Below are 12,341 nucleotides of genomic sequence, written 5' to 3' on the forward strand. Positions count from 1 at the left end.
TTATTTAGGAGGCCTAGAGAGTTTTGATTTTGGTTTGATGTTTCTTCAGCTGAATAAATTGTAACTAATTTATTAATCATACAGAATAGAAGAAACCAAAATTCAAAAGACTCCACTTGAGTTTGGAAGTATAACTGATCTTGTAGTTGTAAATATTCTGGATGAATACAGCAGTTGTGTTGCGTTCTGTCTTCTCATTAAGGGAAATCATAAGAATAACAAGTAGCAATTCCAACTTGTGTCCACCTCTCTCATTCTGAAATAAAATACTTATCTTTTAAGATTTGTTAATCTTGTGCCTCAGCTCCACAGTTTACCGGTCTGTGTTTATGCCACACATAAACATTCACAGCAGAACGTTCAGGCTGATTTTCTTAGACAGAACCACAGAATCAACAGAATAATTGGGGCTGGAGGGAATCCTGGGAGTTCTCTAGTCCAGCCTGCTGCTCAAAGCTGAGTAAACTAACTTCAAAGCAGGGCTTTGTCCAGCTGAGTCTTAGAAATCTCCAAAGAGGGAGATTGCACATCCTCTCTGGGCAACCTGTGCCAGCAGTTAACTAATGCCATTGTGAATTTTCTTTTAATATACCCAGCCAGAACTTCTCCTGTTTCAGATTATGACCACTGTCTTTTGCCCTCCCACCCTGCACCACTACAAAGAGCCCATCTCTGTCTTCTCATTTACCTCCCCATTGTCATTGGGAGCTGCTGTTAGGTCCCTCCAAGCCATCTCTGCTCCAGGCTGAACAAGTCCGGCTCCCCCACTCTCTTTTCACAAGCCAAGTGCTCCAGCCCCCACCAGCTCAGTGGCCTTCTCTGAACTTGCTCTAGTTGATCAATGTCCTTCCCACTGTGGCACCCAAAACTGGATGCACTATTTCAGATGAACTCTAACAAAACTTATCTTCAGTTGCAATAAGACATATTTATTTTTTTCTGCTTTAAACAACTGTGTAGTTGCTAGCTGATATTAAATTTCATTGTGCAATCACAGAACTGCATTGAAATTATTGAATTCCCATTCACACATGTGGAAGGATGCTGCCTTTCCAATTCTCCCCCTCATCTTCTGCAAGCACCCCACAGTGCAAAATTCGGTAACTTTATAGCAGAAGCTTACAATGTTACGTACTTTATTTCATTAAGAAAAGGAAGAAAGGAAAAAAATAAAAAACACGAGCTACTTTCATCTGAAATGATTTTAAAAAAAATGTTATTTTACTGCCATTGCTCTTCCCTGATTTTGTACCATATTTCAATGGCAATAAAAATTCTGCTGGACCTAAATGTTTGAATGACTTCTCTAGTTTTTCAGGTGGTACATATCAGAGAGGACACAAATATTCTGGAAAAAGTTTGTCCTATAATAGATTATACCTGTGGGATTCTGTTCTTCCAGATTTATGAATATGTTCCCTGTTTTTGAAAGGATGGTTCAGGATTTTAATAGACCAGATGTATTTAAGCTGTGAGCAAATGTCTTTCTCCCAAAGTGAAGTTTGAAAATGTTAGATTTTGCCTAGCTCTTAATGCTTATAGGCTCCTGCTTCTTCTTTCCCATTGTTTACCAAACAAAGGCTGTATTTACTAAAACATATTACAACTCTAGTGAAAGTCTTCTTCATGTACATCCTTTTTCAATATTCCTTTGGACAATTATTGCAACTTCATCTCTGTAAAAACGAACTGATAAATAATAACAATGATCAGTAACAAAAAAAATACCATCTGTGGGACAAAGCATGCAGTGTGTGGTGTATTTTCACCCGGTGACTGGTATTAATTTCTGGGTAATACTCCAGTATTGCTGCCATCGGAGGGAACAGAGTCTTCAACTCAAGTAGCAATGATCTGTACGCCATCACATGGGGCTTCTCCTGACAAACAACACTATAGCTGATAAGCATGCAAGTCTTAAAAAATAAATCAGTAGCATACTAGTTCAAATAGGAAAAAGGCCACACTAGATGTTTACTTGCACTTTTCAGATTCCCAGTTAGGAATACCTTTTCACTACTAGAGTTACAGCTGCACAAATGTCGTGTTAGAAGAGAATGTTTTGTAGCATGACATTGAAATCCAGACGGGTGCCAGTAAAACAACAGCCTTCAGAGAAATTGAAGATGAGTTTATTAGGTGTGCCTGCTTAACATGGCATGATACAGCAGAAACCTGTTGTCATTGCCTCAATTTCAAAAGATCTTTCTTTAAGAAAAAGTTTGATTTCTGTTTAGTTTATAAGTGGTTTTGGATTTTGTGGGTTTTTTTTTTAAACAAAAAAGAAAAGAAGATAGGAACCATATCTCTTTTTTTATTCTACAGAGGGAGTAAGAAGACAGGAGTTACAGTAAGATATAACTTCCTAATTTTTTAAAACCTTCAAAGAGTAGTAAAGTTGGAACAATAATACAATGGACTCTGTTTTAAACAAAGAACGAAACAAAAAAACCTGTTACATATACAACTCTGCAAAATAGTATGCTGCTTATAAATTTTATGGCATTCTTGAAATGCCAGAGGCTTCATGATCTGCTTCATTCAGGCAGCCACTTTTTCTTGATCTCCGGATATTCCTGCACTCCAGAGCCTGTTTAGCTCCGACCTCTGAGACAGCTCTTTCAGCGATTGTGTGAATTATCACCCTTGATACAGTTTTCAGATGCCAAAGTCAAAGAGACAGGAAAGCCAGTAATAGTTCTCTTTGGGTTTCATATAAGGTTTTGCAAGTCAGTATATTAATATCTATCTTAGTGTATTATCCAGAGATTTATTCTTTTGAGAATCGCTCTATTGTTAATTTTTTATCTGAAACCTTCAAGTAAAAAATCTTTTTCAACGTGCGCTCCAGTTTTTGTATCATAGATGCCAATTGTTAAAAGACCTGCATGTGAAAGGACGTTTTATTTCAGAAAGAACATGGCATCAGCCTCCCTGCTCATGACCTAGGCAGAGTAACCTGGCTTTTTCAGTGATGTTAGATGTGCCCCACAAGTCAACACAGGCAGCTGCCCCTGCACCCACTAAAACTCCAGAAAAATTGGTCTTCCAGCTGTGAGGGTGACTGTTGCTCATGCTCAGATGAGCGGTGACATCCACAAGGCTGAACGACAGCTGTGTAGACAACCTACAGAGGCAGCAAATGTGTGATTCTGCTTCCACTATTTTATACTTAAATGGAAATCGGCATCTGTAATTTAACGGCACAAGCTAATTTGATTGGAGACTGAAGTCTTTTTCTCTCCCCACACCTCACTTATTTTATCACTTCTTCCCCAAGATAGTAACAACATTTTATATTAGCCCATTATGTAAAAATATCCATGGAAGCAATACTTGACATGGTGTAAGGAAATCAACAGAATAATAAACAGGTTTCCACTTGCTTTAATTTTCTAATTAAACCCTAATCTTGTTACTTAGTTCATATTTAGTTAACATGATTGCTTTTCATAGCTACTTTCATTGGAATGGAAAATACTGCAATTTTCTGGCACATCTAACTTACAGCCAGCTGCTGCATTTCTGTCACTTCTAGCCTTGATACATATTTTACAGGTCCACAAGGTGAAAAGAGCCAATAACATGAATTTAAACATGTCTGGCATTCCACTAAGGCAGTCGGGCATTTGAAGCCTAGGGGCAAAGCATCAATTACATTATCTATTCATGGGGAAACATGGGGAGAGAGAAATTGCGTAGAATCAAAGTTTAACCTGCTAATCATGCATGCAAACTTGATTTTATGAGGTAATAACATAATGCACTTTATTAGTAGCCGATTGTACACAGGCTTTATTTTTAATACGTCCTTATTTTCTGTCAAGTCACCTTTATTCTCAGCTAGAATTTCTTCATAGCATAACAAGTAATGTCCCTATCCCAGGAAAAATGTTACCTGTTTTAGACTGACTTTCTTTTCAATTTTTCTGTTGTTGTTGGGGATAGTGTTTTATTTGTTTGTGACATGTAAAAATAAGTTTCAGCTTTTCCCATTATCATAATTATTTTTGCTCTAGAGAAAATGAATAACCTGCCATATCTGCAATATTTGGACATGATTACCTGGGCTACTAAAGCCTCTGTAAAAATAGTGCTTCTCCATCGGGAAAAACAAAAGGAGAAGAGAAAGTGGATGGTAACCATTAACTGCATGGGTATATTTAGAACCAACAGGCTAGTACCACATAATATTGCAAGCTCAAACTAATATGCAGTATATATTGACAAAGAATCTAAACGTGTGTACATGACATGACAGGAAAGCTAAGGAATTGGTTCTCTGGTACATGTGTCAGCTTTGAGACTTCATCCTGTATGTGGTGATCTGAAGGCTATTCAGATTGAGTTCCCCAGCCACTCATGACACTATTATTAGTGAATAGAACTGAATTGCATATCTCCTACTAAATTACAAACATTAAAAATACAGAGGCATTGAGAGCAGAAACCCGGATCCTAAGACCAGTTGGGGCATCCTTGTTTTCCAATAGTTGAATGCAGTGTATCATCTGCTTCTGAGATGCTGGCACATTTTACTTTTTACACCTGAACAGATGAGAAGTGAAATGTTTTCCTGGGAAGGGGAGAACTTGAGGGCTGACCTTTCACGCAGTGAAAGGGTTTTCACTTAACTTCCCTCTATTTCCCAGATGTGTGTTGCAAGAGTTAGATAGGTAGGTAGGTAGGTAGATAGATAGATAGATAGACAGACAGACAGACAGACAGATATAAGAAGGAAAACAACTGAGAAGAAAAAACTGCTGAATGAGTTGTTGCTTTGATCCTCACATTAGGAAGTTCTGTCAAGCTGGCGACAAACCCTTCCCCCCTACTCATACCTTTTCACAGCTAAGAGTTGATTTTCAACAACTTCTGTATCAAAAGATATAAAAAACTCTAAAAGAAATAAATAACTGCAACTATACCTTGAGCAAACATTCTCTGAAGGACTCAAGCCAAGTTCAATAACTCATCTCCCCAAGTGTAACAATATCAACATTTTGTTTCATTTTGCTGTCTTTGACAAAATGTTTCAGAAATTATACAAAAAAAAATCCATGTGGAAAATATCTTCATAAATACACGACTCAAGTAGAATAAGGAAGACCTTGTGCTTAAAGTATAGAATTGGGATTTGTGAAATCTGGACTCAACTGCTTATCAGAAAACTCTGTAAATTTGGACAGCTCATGTTAGCATTTCCTACTCTAAAAACAGAAGGCTAGTACGGCTCTCATTGTTCTTTCTCTTCTCTCTATCTCACCTATTCAGATTGCAAAATTGAAGGATAGGGACTAAATCTAGCTCCAGGTTTCCACAGCAATACTATTATCAATTATAATTTTGGCTGCTAAATACTTCTGTTCTGCACAAAAATTAAGACACACTACAAAACTGAGAATCTGTCATTTCTCTCAGTAATAAACAGAGCAGACAGCTGAAAAAAGGCACTCGACATTTTCTTCGAAAAAAAAACACACAGCACAGAAACACTTTAAAATGATTAACTATTCATTCAATAACTTTTTTTAAATTTCTTTACAAGATTGGAATGTTAAAAAGAGGATGAACTGTTTTTCAAGTACTTTCAGTTTTTCCAGCTTGAATGTGACATTTTGTCTTCTTCACTATAAGGAAAGGAATCTACAGCTAGAGCAGTTTAAAAGATTTTTTCAGTTCATTCATTGAAGTAAAAACGAGAGAATAAAACTGATTTTAAACAAAACACAGATTTTGTTTTCTTTAGCAAATTAGAAGTAAAATAATAATTTTGGATAAGAACTAAAAACCTCTGTCTCATGTGTCTTTCCATCTTTAATTTTTTTGTGTTTAAATAGAACTGAAGTTCAAATTATAACATTTTTAAAACACAAATGGCTATATTTCATTTGCTATAATGTCAAAATGAAATATTTATTAATTTTCAATATTTTGCCCAAAACTGAGTACCCAAAATCTTTGAACGGGCTTATCTTCACGGTCTACAAGAAGTTTTCATTAAAAAAGAATAAACCAGAAAATCCATCAGACTTGCAGAGTGACAAGAGGGGAATTTCTAAAACTCTGAACCAAAAACCTTATTTAAGCACCCTAAAGCACAGAGGAGTTTTCGAAATGTTGGAAACCGTAGAACTCTGGGAGGAAAGTTAACATCTACCCCAAAGGTTCATGGTTTCATAGCTGTGGTATTACCTACCACTTCCAACAGCTTCCCCAAACTTTACATTTAAATACAGATTTAAAATACATAGGCGGCACTGTCAGCAATATTCAGCACTTCAGATAGCACTTTATAACCACTGCTCCCATGCACAAAGCCCTCATCAACATCAGTTCGATGCATACATTTTGTCCCACACAAAAGCCACTACTTTTCATGCATGTTTAGCTTGTAATGATAAGATATACACAAATTATTTAACAATTGGCCATGGCTTCATGCATAAGTTTTACCTTTCCATATCACGTTTTCTTCATTTATATTATAAGCACATTGTCAAATGCTTAATACAGCTGCTGAGAGCTACATTCTTCATGCCTGCTCTTAGACAAGATGCTAAAGGGTTTTTTGTTTGGTTTAAAGGAGAGAAGTTTTAATAGCATTTAATTTAATTTTCATTTTCAGCTTATCACAATACTTCCATGAAAACAGAAAACAATAAGAAACAAATCCTGCTGTTTCTGTTCAAATCAAATTCCTGGCAAACTCTTTTTAAGATATCTGGTTTTTTTTGCCCTAAGTGGAGGTTTCAACATCAACGTGTGCCAGCATACACCCACTATTTACTGTGACCCACGTCTTGTCATCATGTCTTTCAGAACACATTTTTTACTATTTGTTGTTCGCTTTACCAGAATGATGGAAGGACCTGTCTTTTACCTCCAAAACTTAACACTGGCTGAAGAAGCAAAACAAAAAAAGAGTTAACCTGATCCCAAAGAGCTTACAGACTAAGAATAAACCAGGAGACAAGTGAGAATAGGCAGCTGGCAAGGGGGCTAATGAGAAGGCTTTGATCAGAATTACAGACTTTTGATTAAGCTAAGCATAGCCAAAGTTTATGATCCTAAAGACCAGTGTTAAGCCAAAGATTCACTCATTTTCCAGTAGGTGACGTTCTCTCATCTTCTTGTTAAATGAAACATATTAAAACAGGAAAGAGCTCTTTGCTACTAGTTGAGGCATATTTATTCAGAAGAAAGAGTATTGAATTTCTTTGCTTTGATAAACACCAAAGAAAAGAGGTCCTAATGTCTTTGTCACCCAGGCACATGCATCCTGTGTCTGGGAGTTAAATTTAGTCACCATACTTGCATATTTGGTGCAAGTGCATCTCTATGAATGTCACTGCCGAGTTTTAACAGCTTAAAGATTGGGAAGTCACTAATTGCATGGCAATAAACTTAGGCTATGAGTGAGTAAATTCAGATATAACACTGATATAAAGGTGATGCTGCCGAAAGAGCTGCTAATGTATAACCTCGGTGCCTGGCAAAAAAAATGTTTTCTTTTAATAGTTTTCTTCCCATTAACAGTTACTCATTCCAAAATGTCCCCCTCGAACTGTGTATGTGCTGCTCTGGTGCAGCACAAAGGAAATTTATTCCTTTGACACATTTATTCTTTTAATGGTCATTCATTTTAGAGAATTTCACTGTGTGAATGTACATTTCACCTTGATGTAAAAGAAATTAATTTCTTTGACAGTTTTATTCTTTTAACATTTATTCATTTACATAGGGATTCAGTCTGCAAAGCTGTTAACAGGAAAACTCCAGAAAGAGGACACTGCTGCTTAAATAAGTCCATCTCACTATGCTTCAAGGAATACAGCATGCTCTCTCATCACTAAAGATCACCTATATAAAAACTTCATTGATCTTTATAACTGAACTGACAAATATCTTAGAAAGCAAGATCTAAACAAGGTTTAAATACACTCCGTTAGAGATGACATCATAATTTATGCATTTTAATTAACTGGCAGATGATTCTTCATCTGCATCTTTTCACTGTAGAACATTCATCCCAGTGTTCAACACTGACTGGTTTTGTACTTTTTTTCCCCCCACAGGGCAACTCACAGAATCACAGAATGGTAGGGGTTGGAAGGGACCTCTGGGGGCCATCTAGTCCAACTTCCCTGCCAAAGCAGGGCCACCCAGAGCAGGCTGCACAGGATCTTGTCCAGGCAGATCTTTAATATCTCCAGAGAAGGAGACTCCACAAACTCCCTGGGCAGCCTGTTCCAGGGCTCCGTCACCCTCAGAGGGAAGAAGTTCTTCCTCATGTTCAGACGGAAATTCCTATGCTTCCGTTTGTGCCTGTTGTGCCTTGTCCTGTCACTGGGCACCACTGAAAAGAGTTTGGCTGCATCCTCCTGACACCCACCCTTCAGATATTTATAAGCATATGTTAGGTCCCCTCGCAGCCTTCTCTTCTTCAGGCTGAACAAGCCCAGCTCCCTCAGCCTCTCCTCATAGGAGAGATGCTCCAGTCCCCTCATCATCCTTGTAGCCCTCCGCTGGACTCTCTCCAGCAGCTCTTCATCTTTCTTGAACTGGGGAGCCCAGAACTGGACAGAGTACTCCAGATGGGGCCTCACTACGGCAGAGTAGAGGGGAAGGAGAACCTCCCTCGACCTGCTGGCCACACTCTTCCTAATGCACCCCAGGGTTCCATTGGCCTTCTTGGCAGCCAGGGCACACTGCTGGCTCATGGTTAACCTCTCGTCCACCAGCACTCCCAGGTCCCTCTCCACAGAGCTGCTCTCCAGCAGGTCCACCCCAAGCCTGTACTGGTGCCTGGGGTTGTTCCTCCCCAGGTGCAGGACCCTGCACTTGCCCTTGTTGAACCTCATCAGGTTCCTCTCTGCCCAGCTCTCCAGCCTGTCCATGTCTCGCTGAATGGCAGCACCGCCTGCTAGTGTATCCACCACTCCTCCCAGTTTAGTAACGTCAGCAAACTTGCTGAGGGTACACTCTAACTCTTCATCCAGGTCATTGATGAAGAAGTTAAACAAGACTGGGCCCAGTACTGACCCCTGGGGAAAACCATTAGTTACAGGCCTCCAACTAGACCCAGCGCCGCTGATGACAACCCTCTGAGTTCTGCCATTCAGCCAGTTCTCAATCCACTTCACTGACCACTCATCCAGCCTACACTTCCTGAGCTTCCCTAGGAGGATATTATGGGAGACTGTGTCGAAAGCCTTGCTGAAGTCGAGGTAGACAACACCCACGGCTCTCCCTTCATCTACCCAGCCAGTCATGCCATCATAAAAAGCTATCAGATTGGTCAAGCATGCTTTCCCCTTGGTGAATCCATGCTGACTACTCCTGATAACCTTCTTTTCCTCCACTTGCTTGATGCTGACCTCCAGGATAAGCTGCTCCATCACCTTTCCCGGGATGGAGGTGAGGCTGACTGGCCTGTAGTTCCCTGGGTCCTCCTTCTTGCCCTTTTTGAAGATAGGAGTGACTCTGGCCTTTCTCCAGCCCTCAGGCACCTCTCTTGTCCTCCAGGACCTTTCAATGATGATGGAGAGTGGCTCAGAAAGATGTCCGCCAGCTCCCTCAGCACTCGTGGGTGCATTCCATCGGGGCCCATGGATTTGTGGGCGTCCAGATCGCTTAAGCAATCCCTCATGCAGTCCTCCTCGACCAAGGGAGAGTCATGCTCTCTCTAGGCTTCCTCTCTTACCTCTGGGGACTGGGATTCCAGATGGCCTGCCTTGGCACTGAAGACTGAAGCAAAGAAGGCATTCAGTAGCTCTGCCTTCTCTGCATCCTCCGTCACCAGGACACCCGCCTCATTCAGCAGCGGCCCCACATTGTCCCTAGCCTTCCTTTTGCTGCTGATGTAGTTGAAGAAGCCCTTCTTGTTGTTTTTGACATCCCTTGCCAGCTTCAATTCCAGGTGGGCCTTGGCCTTCCTCGTCGCTCTGCCCGCTCTGACAACATTCCTGTACTCTTCCCAAGTGGCTTGTCCCTCTTTCCACATTCCATGGACCTTTCTCTCCCACCTGATCTCCGCTAGAAGCTCCTTGTTTAACCATGCAGGTCTCCTGCCTCCTTTGCTAGATTTCTTTCTCAGGAGGATGCACCGCTCCTGAGCATGGAGGAAGTGACGTTTAAACAGTGACCAGCACTCATGGACCCCCCTGCCTTCGAGAGCCCTGGCCCACAGGATTCCTCTCAGGAGTTCCTTGAAGAGGCCAAAGTTAGCCCTGCTGAGGTCCAGGGTTTTGATCCTGCTTATCGCCCTGCTTCCTCCACACAGGATCCTGAACTCAACCATTTCGTGGTCACTGCAGCCGAGTCTACCTCCAACCTTCACATCCTCCACCAGTCCCTCCTCATTTGTTAATACAAGGTCCAGCAGAGTGTCTTTCCTTGTTGGTTCCTCCACCATTTGCATCAGAAAGTTGTCATTGATGCTCTGTAGAAATCTCCTGTACTGCATGTGCCTAGCTGTATGGTCTTCCCAGCTGATGTCAGGGTGGTTGAAGTCCCCCATGAGAACCAGGGCCTGTGATGGTGAGGCTGCTTGCAGCTGCCTGTAGAAGGCCTCATCAACTTCCTCCTCCTGGTCAGGTGGCCTGTACTACACACCCACAGTAATGTCACCTTTATGAGCCTGTCCCTTAATTCTAACCCATAAGCTCTCTACTCCTTCTTCATCTGCCTCCAGGCAAAGCTCAATGCATTCCAGTTGCTCCCTCACATACAGAGCAACTCCACCACCTCTCCTTGTTGGCCTGTCTTTCCTAAAGAGTCTGTAGCCATCCATAACAACATGCCAGTCATGCGAGCTGTCCCACCACGTTTCTGTGATGGCAACCAAGTCGTAGCCATCCTGCTGTGCAATGGCTTCCAGCTCCTCCTGTTTATTGCCCATGCTACGTGCGCTGGTGTAGACACACTTGAGCTGGGCTGTCGATCTCCCCCCTGACCCTGGCATGCCAAGCCTGGGCTCATCCCTCATGAGCCAGGTGATGTCCCCTTCCCCCTTTGAGCCTAGTTTTAAGCCCTCTCAATGAGCCCCGCCAGCTCGTGGCCAAGAATCCTTTTTCCACTTTTGGACAGCTGTCGCCAGCAGGCCTGGTGCTGTGTAAACCTCCCCATGATCAAATACACCAAAATTCCACCGATGGCAGCAGTCCCTGAGCCACCTGTTAACCAGGTGAGTTTTCCTGCCCCTTTCAGTGCTGTTCCCTGCCACTGATAGGATGGAGGAAAACACCACCTGTGCCCCTGATCCCTCAACCAGTCGCCCCAGTGCCCTGAAGTCCCTTTTGATGGCCTTGGGACTTCTTTCTGCGATCTTGTCCCCGCCAACTTGCATTATTAAGAGGGGGTAATAACCACAGTTTGCACCAGAACAGTGAGTTTCCGAGCAACATCCCTAACCCAGGCCCCAGGGAGGCAGCAGACTTCCCTGTGGGATGGGTCCGGTCGGCATATCAGGCCTATGACAATTACCCTTCCTTTTTTTCTTAGCAAGGGCAGCAGTAATACGTGGGGCTGACTGACTTGTCCTAGGCAACCCCCCAGATGGACCTTCACCCCCATCCTCTTTTGCCGGGCCATGACATTCCAGAGCTCCGTATCTGTTGCTTAAGGGCAACTGGGCAGGTGAGGGAGGCCAAGATGGGATTCGCCTGCCGCCCTGAGCAGGGACCCGTTTCCATTCCCCCCCGTCTCTTAGGGTCCCTCTTTCTGCTCGGTGGCAAGAGGGTAGGGGGTCCTCTGCTTCTTGTGGAGCCGCCTCCTGCTGCCTCGGCCTCAGGGAGGGCAGGGAGTGGCTCCACCAGTCGATCTCCCTCTCACACTCCCTGATGCTCCTTAACCTCTCCACTTCCTCTTTCAGCTCTGCCACCAGGCTGAGCAGATCATTTACCTGGTCACATCGAACACATCTGTTGTGTCTGCTGCCCTCCGGTACGAGTGCCAGGCTCAGGCACTCCCTGCAGCTAGGGACGTGAACTCCTCAGCATTGAGTATTGCATAATTCCATTTCTGAGAGGAAAATTTGAGTAATTTTTTGCCATGTAAAGAGTAGGTCTTAGTTTAAACTAGTTCAGGTTTCCAGTCAGTAGAGTCTAAACAATTCTTCACATTGTTTAGACAGTTATCTTTGGATGGGATGAACCACCCCAAGGCTCTGCATTCACAGGAGGAGCCTGGACTACAAGCTCAGCCTGGATGCCTGGTTTCCCATTAGCTCAAGTTAAACTGCAAAGTAGTTTGATCATCTGATTATACCGAAGTCAAGAGCTTTCAGAAGAGAGTAAGTAGGCAAGATGTCACTTAGCATGTGTGTAGGGGGATGGAAG

The 12,341-nt window shown here is 42.3% G+C and overlaps 1 protein-coding gene across 5 annotated transcripts in view; it reads left to right on the plus strand.

Annotated features, from left to right (window-relative positions):
* Positions 1-12,341, plus strand: part of CNTN5 (contactin 5) — a 745,090-nt gene that overhangs the window by 697,988 nt on the left and 34,761 nt on the right. The gene's annotated exons all lie outside the window — the stretch shown is intronic.

The sequence above is a fragment of the Opisthocomus hoazin genome, chromosome 1 (genome assembly GCF_030867145.1).
Source record: "Opisthocomus hoazin isolate bOpiHoa1 chromosome 1, bOpiHoa1.hap1, whole genome shotgun sequence".
Classification (NCBI taxonomy): domain Eukaryota; kingdom Metazoa; phylum Chordata; class Aves; order Opisthocomiformes; family Opisthocomidae; genus Opisthocomus; species Opisthocomus hoazin.